The sequence below is a fragment of the Physeter macrocephalus genome, chromosome 9 (assembly GCF_002837175.3).
Source record: "Physeter macrocephalus isolate SW-GA chromosome 9, ASM283717v5, whole genome shotgun sequence".
NCBI lineage: Eukaryota > Metazoa > Chordata > Mammalia > Artiodactyla > Physeteridae > Physeter > Physeter macrocephalus.
In genome coordinates, this window is record NC_041222.1 from 22,473,061 (window position 1) to 22,495,391 (window position 22,331).

At 38.4% G+C, this 22,331-nt stretch overlaps 1 protein-coding gene across 1 annotated transcript in view; it reads left to right on the forward strand.

The window, feature by feature from the left end:
- Positions 1 to 22,331, forward strand: part of GRIN3A (glutamate ionotropic receptor NMDA type subunit 3A) — a 147,547-nt gene that overhangs the window by 22,286 nt on the left and 102,930 nt on the right. The gene's annotated exons all lie outside the window — the stretch shown is intronic.

Below are 22,331 nucleotides of genomic sequence, written 5' to 3' on the forward strand. Positions count from 1 at the left end.
TCTGAGTTACAATATAGATCTGTGGACCAGGGTAGAAATTGGAAAGTATCAGCCTACTACAGACCTCTACACTAGTTGAGCTCTCTTTTTAGGTAATAAATTATTACTGTTGAGAACAGACTTGGGACGTTGGTCATATGTCAAGACTTAATATATCCACTGATAACTGCAAAAGATTACTAGCATTTGCACATATTTGGGCATTCTCCATGCAACAATAAATGAACTTTTGTCTTCATTTATATTTATGCTTGATGCTCAAAAAAATAATAAGAATTCTCTGACATAGAGAATTTGATTCAATACAAATTCGCTATTATCTGTCATTTGAGATTTTTTCATAATTGAGACTTAGATCCTTAATAATCTTAGCTCCCTAGTTTCCACTCGCCCACCCCTACTCTGCCCAGACTCTTAATTATCATTTACCTATAAATAATTCTCCGGTTTTTAAAGACTGGACTGTTACTGCCAGCACTTTAGTTCCTTCTTCCAGCCTTCCAAATTACTGAGGTAAACTCAAGAGTTCTCTAAAACAAAAGATTTCCATGAAAAAGAATTTAGAAGAATAATAGTAACTAAAAGAGACAGGTTGTATATACAATAAATTTGTTTGGCATATCAAACAATACTTTTTGAAAGGCCTTTTACACCATCATACTGATAGCATAAAAACGCCATTCCTACATTCTCCAACAGACTTTTATAACTGAAGAAGGAATAAGTACAGTGTAAGGTTATGACAGTGTCTCATTCCCTTTAGGTTTTGGGGATAAGGCATGAGCCTTTTTTTTTTTTTTTTTTGTATCTGTATAATAAAAACAATCACTCTCATTTGATGAGTCTTTTACAATTTACAAAATAATTTTAGTTCACATAATCTCACACAACACCCTACAACTCTAGGAGGAAGATATTAAACCATCAAATTACAAATGAAGTTTTAAAGAAACTGAGCCTCAGGTGTACTATTTACCAAGCAAGTATTAAAATGAATTTTTCTGATCTTAAGTTCAGTCCTCTGTTTTCTAAATCACTACAGATTCAGAGATTCTCCTTCTGAGAACTTAGATAGTGAGTCTATGAGCTGCTCTGGCACCAACTTCAGAATCCAAAGGTTCTGGCTTCTCTCTTGAGACTTTAATAATCACCAGGTTCTGCTGCCTCAAAACACCAGGGATAGTCTACCAAAGATTCTATAAGCAGGTAGCTGAACTCTGTTTCAATAAATGGTATGTTATTTAAAACTGCCTTTAGATAACCCCTTTGGCATCTTAAAATGTTATTTATTATCATTGGAAGCTGCTGAGATGGACAAATAATGGCTCTTGTTTCTTTCTGGAAAAGATTATTTGAATTTTCTGAGACCTATCTGACCTTGAATATATATTAACATACTTACCATTAACTTCCCTTACTCATGTCCAACCTCTAGAAATGTTAAGCAACCCATCTTCCTAGGAAAAATCAATTTCAAAAGAGAAAAAAAAATTAAAGAATCAGGATACAGGTTATGGCTGGGAAAATATGAACATGCCGTTAAAAGAGTTAAGTCCACTGCCAAGGGTCACGGGAGAATTTTGAAATTGCCTGTGTGTTATGATCATTTTGAATCCTTTTCAAAGCTTTTTGAAAACATTTATAACAGTAAAAAATTTAATCCTGAGCTTTCTGCTATTACGTGAGCTTCATAAAATACGTCCTAAGATATATGCATATATTGGGGAATTTACTGCGAAATTTTACGTGAGAGTCTGTATAGTTACTTTGAGGACTTTTGATAAACATCTGGGAGACATTAGTGTAGACCTTATAACTTTGGAGCTACATGCTCACTCATCTGGTATAAAAATGTCAGGCTAGCCATAGAAATGCATAAGACAAATCATTATCCCATTCTTTCTGAAGATTTATGTCTTGAACAGATGATAAATTTAATTCTGGGTCTCTAAACCAAAATGACTTATTCATTATTAATTATAATTATATAAAAAGAACCCTGTCATGGTAGGTATCATACAGATAATTCCCAGGCCACATTAATATCTATGACCTTCAGCTCACTGGGGGCTAAGCCACAGTACCCCATCTCTCCCTTTCGTACAGAGCATTCTACTCCCACTTTGGCTTAGCAATACTATCATGTAGTCCTCTAGTGCCGCTGGAGCAAAATATGCTTTAATTGGCTCTACCTATTTAAAAAAAACAAACCACATTATCTTGTTTGAAGAGGTATTTAAAAGGCATATGATGCTGATCTTCCCACCACTGGACAATCCATTGCCCATAATAAATAATGTTAAATCCCCGAAAATCATAAAATCCAATTAGTTACTCAAGTCCTAAAATGGGATTGCATTAGTCACTTAGTGACCTTTTGACTACTATTAGCACTCAATCACTGACATGGCCTCAGGACCCTTTAGAATGACAAATATTTTACTCTCATCAGCAAACTCATTTTAGGCTTTTCCTACAAACAGTAGGATTGTTCTCATTCTCTTCCTGTCTATTACACATGCAGCACCTCTGAGCACCACCCCCACCCCAGTCTTTTTCATTGAGGGACTCCATCTTTTCTTCACCTAATGATCGGGGAGAGGCAATTAATTGGTTAACATTAAAGGGAAAGCCTTGCCAAAGAATTATCAAAAGCATAGTGAGTAACTTCTGACTTCGTCCTCCTTTTCACTCTCCTCTTTGGCAGAAACATTAAGCATATAAAAGAGTAGAACATTACCCTAACATTCTAAGAAGGAAGTCAAAATTCACTGTCCGCTAATCCCAAATTCTTAGGATGCCACAGTTAAGAATGAAAACAATTGCCTTGATATTACCTGAAAACTGTAGGCATATTGTGTAGTGTTAGAAATGTCTCTATTAGTACTGGGAGCAATTGTAAAAAGCTAAATCAAAACAAAAGCAGTGTTTGCTTAAACTAGAAAGATAAGTGCATTAATAATTTGTTTACTTTTTTAAGTAATATGACTCCCATCTATATCCATTTCTTATTTCTGAGGAGCTGCCCATCTGGGATATTTTAAAAGACATGAGGAAAGCATCACCGGGAGGCCTTTCTTGACTGTGCCAAAGATATGCAGGATCAGACAGTAAACTAGCCTTCAAGAAGAGCAGTCAAATGGGTGATACAGGATTTGGGTTTGAATTTCATCGTTTAACCTTATTAGACATAGACAATTAACAGGTGATAATAAATTAAGCTAGCCAGTGTGTCCCCAGTTGCATTCACTAGTGATTACCATGGACAGAGAAGTAAAGAGATTTCTGCTGATGTAGCTACAACCCTGGGGCTACTTATGGACTATTGTGCATAAGGCTACACTTCATAAGACAAAATATACTGCTGGGAAATTTTGCACTGCATTTTTAACATACTATTTCCACAGTTGACATTTCAACATCATGATTGTTTGCTCTCTTGGGAGATACTGGCATATTTTGCAAATTTCAGCGGCTGTTGAATTGCTGTTGGGATGTTTCCTGCTTCTCATTTGCTGATTTAGTCTCACCACCTCATTACACGTCTGTGACTTCTTTTCTGAAATCCGTAAGTTTCATCTGCAAGTGAAAAAAATAAAGAGATCAATCCTCTTGGATTTGAGAGACTATAAAACTTTGTCATTTGGCAACACATTCATCTTCATTCTTTCTCTTGGTCTCCCTTGTGTGCAACGTTCTACATTTTTAGATAAGTGCTGGGGTGAAGAATGAAACTGTACCCAACGAACAAATTGAAGCATTCTGGCCTATGTGGGAATTAAATGAGCTGTTGCTTAAAAAGAACCTACGATGACCTCCTCTGGCAGCACATTCTAGTGCTCTGTCACATGGACGGTGAGGACTGTTTTCCTAATGACCTGTGTTAAAAGGAGAGGCGCGGGCTTCCCTGGTGGCGCAGTGGTTGAGAGTCCGCCTGCCGATGCAGGGGACACGGGTTCATGCCCCGGTCCGGGAAGATCCCACATGCCGCGCCCGTGAGCCATGGCCGCTGAGCCTGCGCGTCCAGAGCCTGTGCTCCACAACGGGAGAGGCCACAGCAGTGAGAGGCCCGCGTACCACAAAAAAAAAAAAAAAAAAAAAAAAAAAGGAGAGGCGTCATTTCGCTGAAATGATTTACTATAGTGTCATAAATTAAGTGCAATAGTGTCAGTCCTTCCAGGACCTTAATTGCATAATCTGATTATGATGCTCTTAAATAATTCCTCTCCAGATTATAGCTTTATCTACAAGTGGCTAGAATGGGTCACAAAAGAATTGAGGTTAATATTGTTCACTTGTTAGGGTTATTACTGAAGGTGCCACATTCATCCTGAGACAGACCCCATTGCCACGCAGGGTGTTTTTACGTGTATCTGACCTATATTCATTTGTTCTGACTTTGCACTGTGTTAAGCAGCAGCCAAGATTGATTATATTGCAGGAAGTGGAAAGGTCAGAGAATGAATTAACTACCAAATTGTCAGTGAGGAGCTTCTCAATTCCTTTGAAAAGAAGATTCTTGTAGTATCAGGTAGGGCAGAATAGGGCTGGAGGGAATGAAATGTAAATTAATTAAACCCTCCCCCTCTCTTCCCTAAGAAAATCTTCCCTGATTCCCTAGACTAGGTCACTCTGGACTGTACTCTCTTTATACTGTTCACTTTAGGTTCATAGAACTTATCATTATAATTATGAATTTACTTGGAATGATTCTTGCCTTTCATTTTTTTTTTCAGCAAGTCTCTCCAGGCAGGAAAATGTAGTGATTAAAAGTATGGCTTCTAGAGACTGATTGTGAATTCCATCTTGGTTTCTTACCAGATATGTGATCTTAGTTTCTTCCTCTATAAAATGGGCATGTTAGTAGTTCCTACATCATAGAATTGTTGTAAAGATTAAATGAGTTAATAGTTGTAAGACACTTAAAACACTGACTGGCACATAGTAAACATTCATCCAATAACTGTTACCTACTATTATTTTTTATTTTATTAATGTATTATTTTATTAATATCCACCTCCCCCTTAAGACTCTGAGCTCCATAGAGACAGATGACTTGTCTGTTTTGTACATTCCCATCACGCTTCCAATATGTATTACAGTGCCTGCCATATGGTAGCAATTCAACAAATATTTTCAACAAATAAAAATATACTTAAAGTATATTGCCTAAAAACATGAGTTACTCTGAAAGTGAATATGACTTCAGACACCAAAGAATTAAATTGAGACTCTCTGTAACATTACATTAATTTATTGAATGGACTAACCCTATTCTGTCGAGAAATACCGTATGAGAATATTTAAGGAAACATGATTTGATCCACAGATAGCCAATTTTGCAGTAAAGAGCTGTGCCATAATGAGGTTTTTAAATAATAGCTAAAATATCCATCTTTCAAAGACAATAGCCAAAAAACAGCAGGCTGTTTGAATATGATAATAGTTTCTAATGTTCAGTAAACACAGTCACTTGCCATTATTATGTTCCTTTTAAAGGAAGCCCTTTGCTTGTGTTTAAACAAGATAGGGCCACAAAGGAGACAAATGTTTAGACAAAGAAATTAAGAGACCAAGATAGAGACTAAGATCAAGACAGAGACAGAGGGAGAAATAAAGGCAAAGGGAGCACCATGGAGGCGTGGATGGAGACAGGTAGCAAAGAAGACAGATTTCTATAGATCAACTGCCCCAAAATTATTCTACTGGGACAACTTCTAGGGTATGCCTTATTGCTCAAAAAATGAGCTTTTGAAGTTTTTGGTAGAAAGTTCAGTTTTAATTTGTTTTTAAAATAAATTTAAATATTTATTTATTTTTAGCTGCATTGGGTCTTCGTTGCTGCATGCAGGCTTTCTCTAGTTGCTTCCAGCGGGGTCTGCTCTTCGTTGTGGTGCACAGGCTTCTCATTGCAATGGCTTCTCTTGTTGCGGAGCACAGGCTCTAGGCACGCGGACTTCAGCAGTTGTGGCAGGCGGGCTCAGTAGTTGTGGCGCATGGGCTTAGTTACTCCACGGCATGTGGGATCTTCCCAGACCAGAGATGGAACCTGTGTCCCCTAAACTGGCAGGCTGATTCTTAACCACTATGCCACCAGGGAAGTCCCAATAATTTCTGTTATTGAAGAAGATAAAATCATGTTCTGTGAAGTAAATGACAGGAGGGTGATGCAGTGGGGAGGCTGCTCATGTTAGATAGAAAGCCCAGAAATTTGAGCTGAGGCCTCAATGTTGAGAAAGAATCAGCCATATGGGGGAACAGTATTCCCACTTTGCATAAAATAAGAAGGAACACCAAATACAAGGTTTGAGTATAAGGGCTTTGAGACCACACAGGTGGAGTGGGGAATTTAGAGAAATAGGCAGAGCCAGATCATTTAGGGCACTGGGTAAAGAGCTTACATTTTGCTTTAGTTGCAGTGGGAAATTATTAAAGTGTTTTAAGCAAAGGAATGATTTTAGATTTTAGATTTTTTTAAAAGATCATTTTGCCTGCTATGTATAGAACTGATTGCTGGACCAGCAGTGGTAGAGGCAGGGAGACTAAATGAGGAGGCTGTCACATAGCATAGGTGACAGAGGGGAGGGAGGCGTGTTCTAGAAACCGTGAAATGGGGACTGCCCTGGTGGCGCAGTGGTTAAGAATCTGCCTGCCAATGCAGGGGACACGGGTTTGAGCCCTGGTCCGGGAGGATCCCACGTGCTGTGGAGCAACTAAACCCGTGCGCCACAACTATTGAGCCTGTGCTCTAGAGCCCGTGAGCCACAACTACTGAGCCTGTGTGCCACAACTACTGAAGCCTGCCCACCCTAGAGCCCGTGCTCCGCAACAAGAGAAGCTACTGCAATGAGAAGCCTATGCACCACAATAAAGAGTAGCCCATGCACCACAATGAAGAGTAGCCCCCGCTCTCTTCAACTAGAGAAAGCCCGCACATAGCAACAAAGACCCAACACAGCCAAAAATAAATAAATAAATAAATGTGGTTTTTTTTTTAAAAAAAAATGGGAGTGCAGATATCTTAAAAAAAAAAAAAAAAGAAACAGTGAGATGATGAAGGTGATTGAATTTGAGATATATTTTGGAGTGAATGAGACTTACTGACGGATTAATGAGGGATATGAAGACCTGTTAGTTTTTGGTCGGAGCAGTCAATGTGGTTGATGGTACTTGGGGAGGGCTTGCAAGGAAGTGGATTTGGCAGGGGTGGAGTGGGGGTAAGAGGAAAGAACACAATGAATCTCTTTGGACTTGTTAGGTTTCAGATGCCTAACAGGAATCCAAAAAGAGATATCAAGAAGGCAGTCAAATACACAAGGTCCAGGTTAGAGAATAAAGGGTATACATGGTACTTAAACTTAGTAGGCTGTAGCGTAGGTAAGAAAACAGGAGGCAAGGACAGAGCCAGGGGCATCAAATTTAGAAAAATGATAGACTGATAAACTGGTGAGGTAAGAAGAAAACAAGGCCCATCTATGGAATTGAGAAGCCTAGAGAATGAAGTGTCTCAAGAGGGAGTGAAAAACTGTGTTGTATGGTATTTAGAGGTGAGTCACCTGTACAATGAAAATCATCCTTTCACTTCAGTAGTATTTGGTCATTGTCTGCTTCAAAGTTGTGGTGGTGAATTCAAAAGCCTGATTAGGTGAGAAAAATGAAAAATGAGGAATAAGTAATTTTAAGTATTGATACATCTTCAGATTTGTGCTGCAGAAAAGAAGTAATAGCTAGAATAGTAGCTGGAGTAGGAAAGTGGATAATATTGAGGATAATTGTAAGCTTATGGGAGATCCCAGGGGAGAGAGAGAAACTGCTGAAGCAAATTCCAGAACAAGGTCATCAGGGAGGTGAGAGAGAAGAAAGAAAAAATTCCCCATCATTTCTCTAATTGAAAATTGCCAGGACTTCCCTGGTGGCGCAGTGGTTGAGAATCTGCCTGCCAATGCAGGGGACATGGGTTCGAGCCCTGGTCTGGGAAGATCCCACATGCCGCAGAGAAACTAAGCCTGTGCGCCACAACTACTGAGCCTGCACTCTAGAGCCCGCAAGCCACAAATACTGAAGCCCGTGTGCCACAACTACTGAAGCCCACGTGCCTAGAGCCCGTGCTCCGCAGCAAGAGAAGCCACCGCAATGAGAAGCCCGCACACTACAACGGCAAGCCCCCACTTGCCGCAACTAGGGAAAGCCTGCAGGCAGCAACGAAGACCCCACACAGCCAAAAATAAATTAAAAAAAAAAAAAAGAAAATTGCCAGACACTACAGGTACCAGTTCTGGACCCACCTTATTTCAACTCATAACAATCTGCACTTTATTTTCTTGAGGAAGAGTAAGCATCTTCATACTTCCACCATCTACAGTAAGTGGCAAAGTAGACTAACGCAGGGCGAGGAGAGGGGAGAGTTCATACTGTAGTTCAGGTGTCCATGTTCCCCTCTCCCATCCTCCAAGCCAAGTTGTGTCTCTGAACTCAAGTAGAAGCTTAATTACTTTCTCTTTTATGCAAACTCCAAGATACTTTGTCATTCGTAGTAATAATAGGTGTGTTATTTTAAGGTTTAAAATACTGATAAGACTTCTGTCATCTTCCTTTGTCCTCTTCTTTCCCTTAACATAGTTTTTATTTATTGTCATTTCCAGTTACTTTGTTAGAATCCCACTGTAGGTTGGTCACAGAGATTTCAAAGTCAGTTCTCCAGTTCTATAATGGTACCTCACTCTAGATAACAGGTAACTGAAAGGTTGCCTCAGTATTGATACTTTTGAATATTGAATCATGTTTTAAATGCATCACTGTTGAGCATTTAAACAAATTCAATAATGAATAATTTATAAAGCACAATAAATATTTCTCCACAACCGTCTTTAGTGTAAAGAAAATGACTGACACACTGAGTTTGAGCATATCATGCTTCACTTGTATTTCTAAACAGTGCCTGGGGCGAATATGCATTTGAGCAATTCTGTCAATCCTCTTGGCATTCAGGTGCCACTTTTCTGATTGACATCAGAGAAGATTTGTGTCTTCTGGAAGGATAGGATTTTATGGGAAAGCAGATAATAATCATTCTTGGCTCTAGAGAGACACCATATTAGTCAAACAGGAAGGAAAATGACATAAAAAATAGACACACATCTCAGCTAAAGGTCAGACTTCTCCTCTAAATCTAAACTTACATATCACCATTTATTCATTCAACCAACACTTCTCTGTGAGTCTCTTATTTTCTGGGCAATGTAACTCAGGATTTCACTATATGAGGGAACATCTCTAGCCCCCAAATATTCCAGGTAAGGAGAGAGATGAGTAAACTAATGATTATGCCATGTAATAAATGAGAGGCAAATGTACAAAATATGGTGGGACTGCAGATAAAAGACAGGCAAGTAATACAACTTGAGGGTGAAGCAAGTAACAATGTTTAACCAGAGAAAAGGAACCTGAGCACAGCCCTGAAAGATGACTGGGAGTTAGTGATGCAAAAAGAGAGGTAAAGAGTGTTCTGGGCAGAGAAAATGATCCATGGATGTAGAGGCAAGAGAGCTGGGAATTCCAAGGTTTTTGAAGTGGCTTCCAAGATCAAAGGAAACTAAGATATATTTAGACAATTGAATAAACAGTACCACCCCTGTTGTGCTTCAAAGGAGATAAGGATGACGGCTAGAAAACAGAGATGTAACAGTCAGCTCTGATGGATCTTGCATAATCTGGAAAGGGAGGCAAGAAATAAGATATCAGGACTCTCCAGGATCACCCAGGACACAGGCAGAGGGAGAGAGAAAATCATCAACATTGTGAATTTAGCACTTTGAGATGCTGGACTGGGTTACAAAGGCTGTGTTATCAATTCTCTTTTATTCTGGAAACAGTAAAGACCTCTCAAGGTCCCTGATCTCTTAGTGGGTCTATGTTCCCTGGACTGACTTAGAAAACATAATGATGATCTTTGGTGGTTCTTCTCATTTTAAAGCCTAAAGGCCTTTGGTGTGATATGCAAGAGTTTAAAAAAAATAATAATGCCAATAGAGGCTAAATAATGCTAACAGAATGAATATATATGGACAGTAAGTAATTCCAGAAAGAGATCATTCCAGAGTTCATAGAGTAAGTTGGATGGAAACCCAGAAAATCCATTTTATTTGATTTAATTCTTTTTAGCACTAGATATGTTAGCGATTAATATTTCCCTTTCAAGACATGATGTGATTGTATATGTTTGTCACAGTGGAGAAGAAAAATTAGTGAATTCATAAATCAGTACACTCTTTATACCTCTTTTATAAAGAGCAATTATTTGTGGTTTAAGGACTGCAGAGAGATATTAGAGTGTGCAAGTTTGGGCTGAGCCTGAATCTTTCCTTTAAAATAAAATTAAACACAAGTAGATATATTCATAAATATTAAAAATTTAGTCATATTCACAAAAGACTGTAAGGAAGACAGACTACCTCAATTAAACAAATTATCAACTTTCCAAATAGAACGAGAAAGACCTTTAACTCAATCTTGCACCTTAATACATGGCATTCTGTAAAGTGTACAGGAGTTTGAATTAAGTGAGCTTTAAGGTCCCTTATAAACTAAATGATAAAATCATAAGTGCACTAATTAGCTTTTGGTGGACCTTCAAACTTAATATTTCTGCCTTATCTGATTATCACTGGGCTTGAATGGATACAGGCAATGATGTGACAAGTGAGTTCACAACAGGGCCAGATGCAATCCAAATCTCAAGTTTGAAAATTAACCAAATAGTTCATTTTTCATTTCGTAATAAGTGACAATGCTCACATAGACCATCCTGAATGAACATAGGTCTGTTCATTCAGGATTCATCATTCTGGACCTGAAGTCACCAGAACTGCTTATAGAAGCTTTAAGAGTTTGAAGGCTCTAATTCTACTTTCTCTAATTCATGAGAAAGTACTGCCTCTGTGACCAGAGACTTTGAAACTAAATTCAGTATTTCTAATGCATTCTTACTTTGAACCGGGATTTGAAAGGTACAAAGAATTAACTATGCTAATGTGTGCCTATTAATGCAAGTGAAATAAAATGTATTGCAGCAAAGCTTAATCATAATGAATAGATCACAAGTTTTGAAATAAGGTGGTAAGATGGAAATTTACTTAGATACTATTTAAGGTCATGTTAATACTATTTCTAGTATTAAACTGGTCAATGTCAGGTAGCAAGCAATGAATGTGAGTCCATCTAATTTTTCAAAATTTTCAAATGAAATAAGAAGCCATTATGCGACTAAATTGATTTTATAAATTTTATGATACTATAAAAATTAATCTGGAATGCTAAACCAGAATATACAAAAGCCATGTTACATCACAATTAGTTGAACCATTGTTTAAATGTACAAAACATGTACTTGTATCAATTTTTAAAATGGCTTACAGAATCGAGAAAGTTTATGTCACCTGTGGTATCAGTTAATAGAAATAATCAACATTTAGCTGACTTTTCATTCTTAGTATAATAAAGCAAATTAGCATGTGACATAAGCCATCTCATAATAATAGTTTCAAGCTGCATTGACATAAAATAATCAAATTTCCATAGGAAATTTAACTTGCATGCTAGACAGTTTATCTGGTGCACATTTCAACAGTTCCCATTATAAGAAAATATGCTGCAGTTTGTCACCGAGAGAGTGTCTATAACAATAGTTTGAATACTTCAATAAATTTTAATTATCTTATAAATCATCTGCCCTGCTGATACATGTAAATGTGGAGGTTCGCTCAAATACTACTTAATTTGACAAAAACCTGAGCGTGGAAATAGGAATTAAAATCAGTCTTAAACCAACATCTTTATTCCAAAAGTTTTTGAAGTGTAACAAATAATGTTATCCTCTGTAATATGAAGATCAAAAAGTTGGCATAGAATTTGAAAATTATATCTAACTTGAATATTCTACTCTAGAAATACCTCCTTTACCTCTATCCAGCTTATTGATCCTGCCAACCCCCTACTGTCCAGAAAACAGACATGCAAATGCATCGTGTCCCCTATTGTAACAGTGCTTTCTACTTCATAAATCACTTTCACATGCATATCATCATGTGGTCTCCACACTGTCCTGAGGTAGTTGGTTGACTATTATTGTTCTCTTGTCACAGTTAAAGAAGTGGAAGTCAAGTTCCCCAGAACAGTCCTGATATCAAATCCAGTCCACAGCCTCCTTAATATTTGCTTATAAGATGGTCTTGATGTATTTTACTCTTATTTGAGATAAAATAGTGACATGTGAGTTATACTCTTTCTAGCTCAAAGTATATTAAAAAGAGGCTGCAAGGAATTGATGCAAGTTGGAAAACTGACAAAACAAAAGGGGATAGTAGGTAACCCTATGCCATGGCAGGAAAGAGAAAAAATATACTTTCGAGAGAGGCTCAAGAGCTCCAGCATTTCCATAAGCTCAGCCCTACTTAGTTCAGTCAACATGGAAAGCAGCTGGCTCCATGGCCCCTGAGCACATCGTGGTCCCGCAGTCAGGTACAGTGACTGGTGCTGACATCAGAATGCTCTGAGTCATGAGGGAAGGATCAATTGTTCCAGCCCAAGTAAGTGGGCTAATTTTGTTAACAACACCAATGATAATAATAAGGCTAACATTTACCAGATACTTACTACATGTCGGGCATGTGAGGACACCTCCTTAATTGTCAGATCCTGCTTTCTTCTAGCCTCCTCCTCCCTTCCATGTCATCCATGACCTTCACCTGTAAACTTGGTCTTGCCCCAGTACCCAGGGCTTGTCTGAAATTCAGGAAAGAAGGGTGTGAAGATATTTGCCTCATAATCTAAAACTGAAAAACCAAATCACCATTCCTTTTAGTCTGGCTCAAACTTTGGGCCCTATTTCTTGTCACTGGTCTGTTGCTTTATGTCTAAATTAATCCTCAGTTTGTGTCTTGGTGCTGATAATAGTACCCTCTAGACTTTAAAGTCCATAAAAGAAAAGACAACTTTGGCCTTATTTGCTACTGTAGTCCCAGTCAGTACCCAATGACTGGCACAAAACAGATACTCAACTATTCATTAAATAAACTGAATGTACCACCAGGCTAGCCCTTATACTTCAGTTCTCTTAGTATAATATTCCTAACCTCATCAGCAACAGAATCATTATTATAAGCTACCGCTTACTGTTTACTGTGTGCTGATGCTTTATATATATTATGTTATTTAATACTTACAAACTTTGCAAGGTAGGTGGTATCATTTTCATTGCACAGAAAAGTGCAATGAAGCTCCACGAGCCTAAATGATTTTCATAAAGTCTATCACACAGAACTGGTAAATGGCAGAGCCATAATTCAAACAAAGATCTGAGTTACTCCAAAAAGAGCCAAAGTGTTCTCGCCTCTGGGCTCCCCGGGGAATTGCAGCGACCTACTGAACCCCAAACCAAGGTTTTGGACCTTGTTGCCTGCTACTAGTCTTTCCTGATGTCAAAGGGCCACATTTTCAGTGACTCCCTGTCCCTGGTTCACCTTTTCCTACACTGGTCCATTTTGCCTGTACTGACTGCTCTCTTGAGCACCATATGACTACATACCTTCTGTAGCCACATCCTTCTAAACAAAGTCCTCCCCCTCCCCAAGTATACTGGTGACAGTTTTAAGCCCAAGAAATTGTACCTGGGCAGGGTATATCTTGTATGCATGGGCTGAGAGGACAGAACTCAGAGAGTGAGTGGCAGCTAAAGGCTTTCAAGATTACCAAAGGTCAGGTGAGAGAAACAAAGTATAACCATCCACAACAAAAGGTAGAAGTGGGTGGAACACAGATGAAAGAGTTGAGTATCAATAATTAGATGGATCTAGAATGGGAAAAAATACGTGATCAAAAGCCCAGCACAGGAAGCTTGAGTGATTGCCACAAGCTGACCTGCTATGCCCCTGACTTCTCTTTCTGGAAATTGGCCTAAGTTGAAAAAGGATTGAGTTGGTTCAAATAGTACCTACTGCATGCATGTGTCTGCTCATTCCTCTGCCTGAAGACATGCATCTCTGTACCCATGGCCTGACATATAATAGCCTTTCAACACTTGCTTTGTTGGATGAATCCATCAGCCAGTTGTTGTTGAAAACAGTGTATTTGTACCAACACTTCCTCCTAAAACTGAGCCAGTCTACTGGTGTCTGCTCTATTTCCAGGAGGGAAGACTAGCTTTCCTCAAACTGCTGCAGTGAAATAGACCACACCCAGCATGATTGGCAGGATTATGCCAACTGTACCATGTATCCATAATCCTGCCTTCTGAAGCATTCATTGTATTCTACTACTCTTACATTGCTTCATATATCACTCAAAAATCCTGAGGGATATATCCTAAGATCTTTGTTGACACTCCCATACATAACAGTCAAACACCACTGTAGATTATAGTTTCGTCCATGAAGTTCAGTAGAATCTAAATGAAAAACTTAAGTGACCTTCTCCAAACTTTCTTATTTTACCAAACACAAAACTGATGTCATTAATTATACCACTGGCTTTCTTTGTTAAATTGTCATTATTGAAGAAACACAAGTCTTGTTTCACAAGAGTTCCTACAAATGGGAGGATGAGGGAAGAAAACGGCTGAGAAGCCGTGTGCATGCTGAGCAGCAGGCTTGGCTTCCCTCACTGGCTCCTGTGTGCCAGCCGCACAGGGCATGTCATTCTAACCCATACCATGACACATCTTAAAAGGGACTTGATTCCATGGGCTTTTAGGATTACTTGCAAATAACTGGAGCTATAAATTTTAAATCTACAAATGTCAAGACTCTAATGCACATTTTATTCTTACCAAGTGGAGGGAGCAGTATAGAGTATTAGCCCAAAGCACAGGCTTTCAAGTCTTACAAACTTGGATTTTGGACCCAGGCTCTATTTCTCAGTAGCTGTGCAACCTTGGGGAAATTACTCACTCTTTCTGAGCCTCATTTTTGTCATCTGTTAAAGGAGGCTAATCATCGTAATCACCTCATGAGGTCATTGTGAGGATAAAATAAGACAATATGCAAAAAGCACTAGGGCCATTGGTAGGTATTAGCTTTTCATCTGTATTATTATTATTATTAGATTACAATTTCTGGGCAGGGACTATGCCTTATGTTTGCCTGAATCCCTAATGCAACCGCAAAAACAGTTAATTTATTTAAAAGCCTGGGCTTCTAAAGGAATAAGCTTTAATTTTCAGAAAGAAAAAGACTTCTATATAATATAGGTCAAATGAGCTGTGCGGTAATGAGAAACAGCAAACCTGCAGCCTCCTTGGCTGAGGAGAAGCGATAGCAGTGTAGGAAGCGGTTCTGAGCCCCTTGAATACCTTTAGCAATCAGCAGACGTAGGAATAGAAGGGAATTTCATCTCCATTAAAAGTAGTGGAAATATTATGCTCACTTGAGCTTTCTGAGTTTTGGCCTAGAAGTCAAAACTAAATGGGTTTGCTTGCCCAGGAAAGAGCTGAGAGAATTTCATCTTTTCTCCTCTCTTAAAGCAAACCCAACCTCATTACCTCTTTACGTCTGTCAGGGAATATCTCAAAGCATCTGACAAGCTCGTTGCTGCAATGAATCCTGTTTTTGAAACTTTTACTGATCCCCAAAATAGCTGAATCTGTGCTCTTGGGAAGAACAAAGATTGATGGGGGATCTCCAGCAACTGGCGCCCAAAATTCCTTAACTCGTGATGTCACACTGGAGCTAGTTACCAAAGAAAGAAGTTTTTTGCTTTGGGGATTTTTTATGGGGGGGTGTGCTCTGCTGTGAATATGATGTCTTCCAAATAAATAGCGGCTCCCATCCTGAGATGGAGTTGCTCTTTTCCTGCTAAGGAGATGGTATAATTGGTATTTGTAAAAGATATTTATTGCAGGGACCATTGGGTGAAAATAGAAAGGAGAAAGGAAAAAGAGCAATAATAGCAAAGAAAAAAATTGTATTGCAGTCACTTTAGCAGGCATGTCCAACACAATGACTTAACTCTAAGGAAATTGTAACAACTATTACTTACTGGGCCTTCACTCTGGGCCAGTTACTTTCCATGCATTATCACATTCTCACATTTAATTCTCTAAATGAACCTGTAAGGTAGGAGGTAGTATTTTCCTCGTTTTAGAGATGAGAAATTTATGACTCAGAGACACTGAGTGACTTGTTGAAAGCCACATGGCTTGTAAATGATGGAGCCAGAAGCTAAGGATAGGTTGCTAGGACTACTAAGTCCTAAGCACAATACTTACTGTCCCTCAAAAGGAGAGAAAAGCTCAGCTGACTGAAGACAGTGGTCCAGCCAGAGGGAGAGTTTAGGATTTGAGCAAGAACATTGACGACACTGCAAAAGGGGAGGGTAAAGAATCAAGCAGAGGAGACTTCCCTGGTGGCGCAGTGGTTAAGAACCCACCTGCCAATGTAGGGGACACGGGTTCGAGCCCTACATGAAATGCACTGGGGTGCCTGCCTGTGATGGTGGGGGATGGGAGAGGAAGACAGGGCAGGGCAGGAGGGCTGCAGGGAGCCCTGACAGCCTCCACAGAGTGGCACCTGCAGCATCGCTGCCACCCTGGCTTTGACTATACAACCATCTCCTTGGATCCCATGAGCCAATAGCTTCTCTTCTGCTGTTTAAGCTATTTCAAATTTGGATTCTATTTCTCACAAGTTAATCTATTCACTCAGGCAAAAAGGAAGCTTCATCAGCTCCCAGAAGTCCACCTACACTGTGAGGATTAAATCACGTGACGTGTGCAAACCTGGGAGCCTGCCTGGCTCACTGTGACCCCTCCTGGGGTTAGCTCTGACCCATAAGGACTCACAGGCCCAAGGCCCCTGTTTAGCCCGTGAGAGCTTGACCACACGGTCTCTGTATCCGCAGCCTATAATAGAGGCCTGGGGACTTCCCTGGTGGCGCAGTGCTTAAGAATCCCCCTGCCAATGCACGGGACACAGGTTCGAGCCCTGGTCAGGGAAGATCCCATGTGCCGCGGAGCAACTAAGCCCCTGCGCCACAGCTACTGAGCCTGCGCTCTAGGGCCCACAAGCCACAACTACTGAGCCTGCATGCTGCAACTACTGAAGCCTGTGCACCTAGAGCCTGTACTCCGCAACAAGAGAAGCCACCGCAATAAGAAGCCTGTGCACCGTAACGAAGAGTAGCCCCCCTCACCGCAACTAGAGAAAGCCCGCGCGCAGCAACGAAGACCCAACGCAGCCAAGAATAAATAAATAAATAAATAAATAAATAAATAAATAAATAACATTCTTTTAAAAAAAGAATCAAGCAGAGGGAATGTAGAAGCAGGTAGTGGCTCCAACCATTTATCTGGGACTAGGAAGATTGTACCTAGTCAAAGAGGAATGGATGGTCAAAATGAAACTATATTTTTAGTTAAATGTGTATTTTTAAAAAAATCAATATTTGTGTTTACCTCTATATATAGTGATTAATCATTTTTATACACATCCCTTATTTTTTCTAAAGTCCCAGTTAGAGAGTGCTTATACAGTGCAAATACATGCATCCACCTACCCTACTGATCATAATTATTACACTTTTCCTGGGATACTCTTTCCCCTTTCCTAGTCTTGCTACACCCTATTAGTTTCATTTACAGTAATTTCCATAATTTATAATTATATTAAGTGTTTATTTGTCTACTTATCTGTAAATTGTCCATCTCTCACCCACTGTGTAGACAACAGGAAATTTTTTACAGAGAGTATGGCTCACAGTAGGAGCTTAAAATTAATTTTCTTAATTGAATGAATGTTCAGTCAAGGGTTCTATTTCCTGATTGATTAGTAAATGTTCTTTACATTTTGTGACCATTAACTCTGTCAAATATGTTGCAAATATTCTTTTGTTTCTCATGTTCCTTTATTTTTTTGTTTGTTTGTTTATGAGAGGTGTTTAATGCTGGAAATAAAGCATATTGTAATACTTAGTTTAATGTATTTCTCTTTATCATTGTGATTTCTGACACATTTACCTATTTGCTCTAACTTTTAATGATTTGACATTGTACTTTTAACTCTTAAATGGCGTGGAATTTATTTTTAATATATGGTAGAACTAGGACTTTAAATGATATTTATTTTCCCAAATAATCTATTTTCTCAACTTCTAACTTCATATGTTTCTTCTATATTCCTTTATAATTTTCAGTGTATAGTATTCAATATATTAATATAGTATATTAAATCAATGTACTTCTTAATGTGCATTAACATCTGTTCTATTTATTTACCTGTTAATCCTTTTGTTAATACTTACCTGTTTTAATTATTATGGTTATATAAAAATTGCATTTTCTGTTGTGTTCTAATATCTCTTAAGGCACAGCCCCTCTATCTTTTTACTTTTCCAAATTTTCTTACCCTTCTTGCCTGGCTTTTGTTTCTGTGGAATTTTAATCTTTTACTAGTCGTAAATCCACTGTGCTCCATAACAGCTAAAGCAATCTTCCCTTACACAATTGAATAAACCTCTGACGCTTCTGCAATTCTCTGACACTGGCAACTGCACTGCTGTCTTGGCAACTCCTCTCTCCTTCCAGCTCTGCACTTGACTTGTTGAGATTTCATTCCATGAGTGCATTTCAACATGGCCATTTCCCATCCACACTTCTGGCCCATACTTTTGGGAATGTCAGCCCCCAAATAATGTAGAAGCAGATTATGATGGGAATAAAACCCTAAAACTCAATGGAGTGGAGTGGTGTGTTATCTTGCTTAGAAATAAAGACTCAATTCAAAGTATAGGAAAATTACATTAGAGAATTCCTTAAGTTAGCGAAAACATAGAAACGACCTAAGGGTCCATCAAAAGATAAGTGGATAAAGCAGATGTGTGATACACATACACACACACACACACACACACACACACACACACACACACACTGGAATATTACTCAGCCATAAAAAAGGATGAAATCTTGCCACTTGTGACAACATGGATGGGTCTAGAGGGTATTACGCTAAGTGAAGTAAGTCAGACAGAGAAAGACAAGTACCACATGGTTTCACTTATGTGTGGAATCTAAAAAACAAAACGAATCAACAAACAAAAACAAAGCAGAAACAGACATAGATAAAGAGAACAAACTGGTGGTTGCCAGAGGTTGGGGCGGAGGTTGGATGAAATAGGTGAAAGAGACTAAGAGATACAAACTACCAGTTATAAAATAAATAACTTATGAGGAAGTATTAGACAGCTTAAGGAATATAGTAGTCAATACTGTAATAATTTTAAATGGTGACAGACGGTTACCAGACTTATTATGGTGATCATTTCATAATATATTTGAATGTCAAATCACTGTTGCACACCTGAAATTGACATAATGTTGTACATTAACTATACTTCAGTTTTTTAAAATTACCTATTTAATTTGGCATATATGATTTTGTGTATATAACGGTGTGCAATAACATGTATTTATTACAATACATAATACCTATATATAATAGTCATAGGTAACAAAGAATACACTCACTTAGGATAATTAGAATTATCAGTACTACTTAACTTCATTTTTCTCTCCCCCTACCTCCTCCTGAGCCTGTATATTTTAATTTATATAAATTGAATGCACTTATGAAGCACTTTTTACTGTTAGCATGGTTGAGAGAGGCTTCTGGACTCAAGTTGTTTTGTTATTAGATCTCTGATTTAGGAGATAAACAATGTAGAAATTTTTTTTTTTACTTATACCTTCCTTCAGGCCATGGGTTGTTCTTCTGCAAACAGCAAACTATCTGTCAGACACAGATTTTGATTCTCAGTTTCATTTGATAGGTCTTGTTTAATTTTTGTCCCAGATTTTGATGAAAGTTTTACTATTAGGCTTGAATTTTTTGTTGTAAGTTTTCATATCTGTGTGTGTGTGTGATGCACACACATGCACACGCACCTTTCCCTTGATTATTATATGGAGAGAAATTAGGAGATTTTGCTTCTGAGGCTGCCAGATAAATACAATATCACTAGATGTTTCTAAACTATTATTTAATAAATATTTATTTGAAGAATTGTGTTCCTTAAATTCGTGTAAGGATTAACTTCCACATCTAGACTTTCTTACTAGAATTGTTTGTAGGGATGAGTGTGATTATACGGATCACATAATCCACGGGGAGGGGCTTTCATTTTACTCCTCTGTCACTCTCTCATGCCAAATGCATTTGTCTCTCTGGTGCTGAATGCTCAATGTGATTAGCTAATTTTACTTCCCTATTTAGCAAGAGGAGAACAATTTCATCTCTGCCTCCATTAGAACATGATCCTCACATACTGATTTAATGAATCTCTCTGTAGGAAGTGGATAGATGGGCCTTTGTCCCCACTGGGGGCAAAATATTGGGTCGTGCAGCTCTGCTGGAAATGGTTTTCTTCTCAGTCTTTCAGTGACAAGATTATGATCATAGCCCAGGATGGACAAAAGAAAATTCCAGTTGATAAATACTATCTCTGGTTAACTAATAACTGTGTTAGAAGAGATGACTGAGATATGGTCCTTATCCTAAAGGAGCTTCCAGTCTAGTGTGAGAGATAAACACTTAACCAAATAACTACTTACGGTATGAAGGGTGCTGTAATAGAGGGATGAACAAAATGACACCCTGAAACAGACATGAGACGATGCATTCTGCTTGGGCAACAGTCAGAGGGGCAGTCAAACAAAAACCCAGTTCACCACTGCAGGAAATCAAAAGGGCAAAAATACTGTGAGAAAAAAAGCTCAGCAGCAGAAACAGTAGTAAGTGGAACGTAAGCTAGTTTCTGGAAATCTGCATGCAAGAGTTGAGTTCTGAAGGATGAATATGAATATAGGCAAGTACATTCACAGGTGGAGAATTCAGCGTATCAAATTTGTGTAGATGTGAAAATGCTCACTCTGACACAGGAAAAATAAATTGTCCACTATGACCTGTCTTGGGGTACATGTTTGGAGTGTTAGAGGTGAAGTTTGAAATTTGTCCTATGGGTGATTCAGAGGTTATGGTGCAGAAGAATGATACGGTCATATTTATGTTTTAGAAAGAAAACTGGCAACAGAATAGGGAACTGAGGCCAAGAAAACAGTTGGGAATAATTTGTTCCTGCCAGCTAAATGTATAGCTTGCCTTCCATTGCTCATTGATTCTGGAAGAGGGTTAAGGCACATGAGGATATAAAAAGGAAGACGGAAAGGAAGAAAGTTAAAAGAGGAGGACAGAAAGAACTCTCTGGAGCAATTTATATTCATCAGTAGTAAGAGTGAGGAAATGAAGCTTCTGGTCCTTTATCTTATATGGCATCCCAAGCCTAGAAACAGGAACTACCTACCTCCTGGTTTTTTGACACCTTTCTCCTTTTGCTTCTTACATCTGACCTTGTCACTAAATTTTAATTTTAAAAAAACCTTTTTTTTTAATCACACTTCCTATCATTACCAACACTGGCTTCCAGCTTAAACCCTTAGCACCTAATCGAAATCCTAGAAGGCTTACTTTCCCTCTCCCTTTTGAATGCTACCCACAGATGATCCTCCAAAAGCTCTGGTTTTATCGTTACAAGTCCTGCTCAAAAGCTTAATTTAGAAGGACAAAAGTTATCAAAATAAATTTTAAGACTCCCTCCTACTTACCATTGTGATTACTCTCATTTATGGCCTTTGGTAATAGTTTTTCTCCCATAAATTCCTTTGGAATCCTCACTCCTTACTCTACACATAAGAATCCTTTTAACGCTTCAAAGAATTCAAAGTTCACCTCAAACTCTGTTTCTTGTTATACACTTTTTGGTGGATAAAGGAAGGCCACACTTCTCTCCTTTTGTACAAGGGCATGAAATTTTACTGAGAAAGCCCTCCTCATGTTATTGACCTGAATGTTTGGCAAGTTCTCAAAAATAGTTCAATAGTCTAATAGCTCCAAAATGGGACCATATTTAGTCAATTTGGACTGTGTCTATTGTACACTACCTTGTGTAAAGCATTGTGCTAACCATCCTCAGGATGTCAGTGTTAAAGGGTAAATACGTCAAATGTCTACTCTCAGAACAATTAACAGATTCATTCATTAGAGGACTATTTCCACTTCACCTATATGATTAACAGTTTGTGACTTTTCAAATAAGATACTTTTCTTTCATTGAGTTGGTGAGTTCTATAAGTAGATGAAATTGTGGTGGAATTTACATAAATGTGTTTAAATGGCACACATTTCACCTTTCACAGCAAGAATCCAGTCTCAGTAGATACAGAAATGCAATCAAACCTTCAATATTAGACTATGTATTTAATTTTTATAAGTATATTGTTAATTATTCC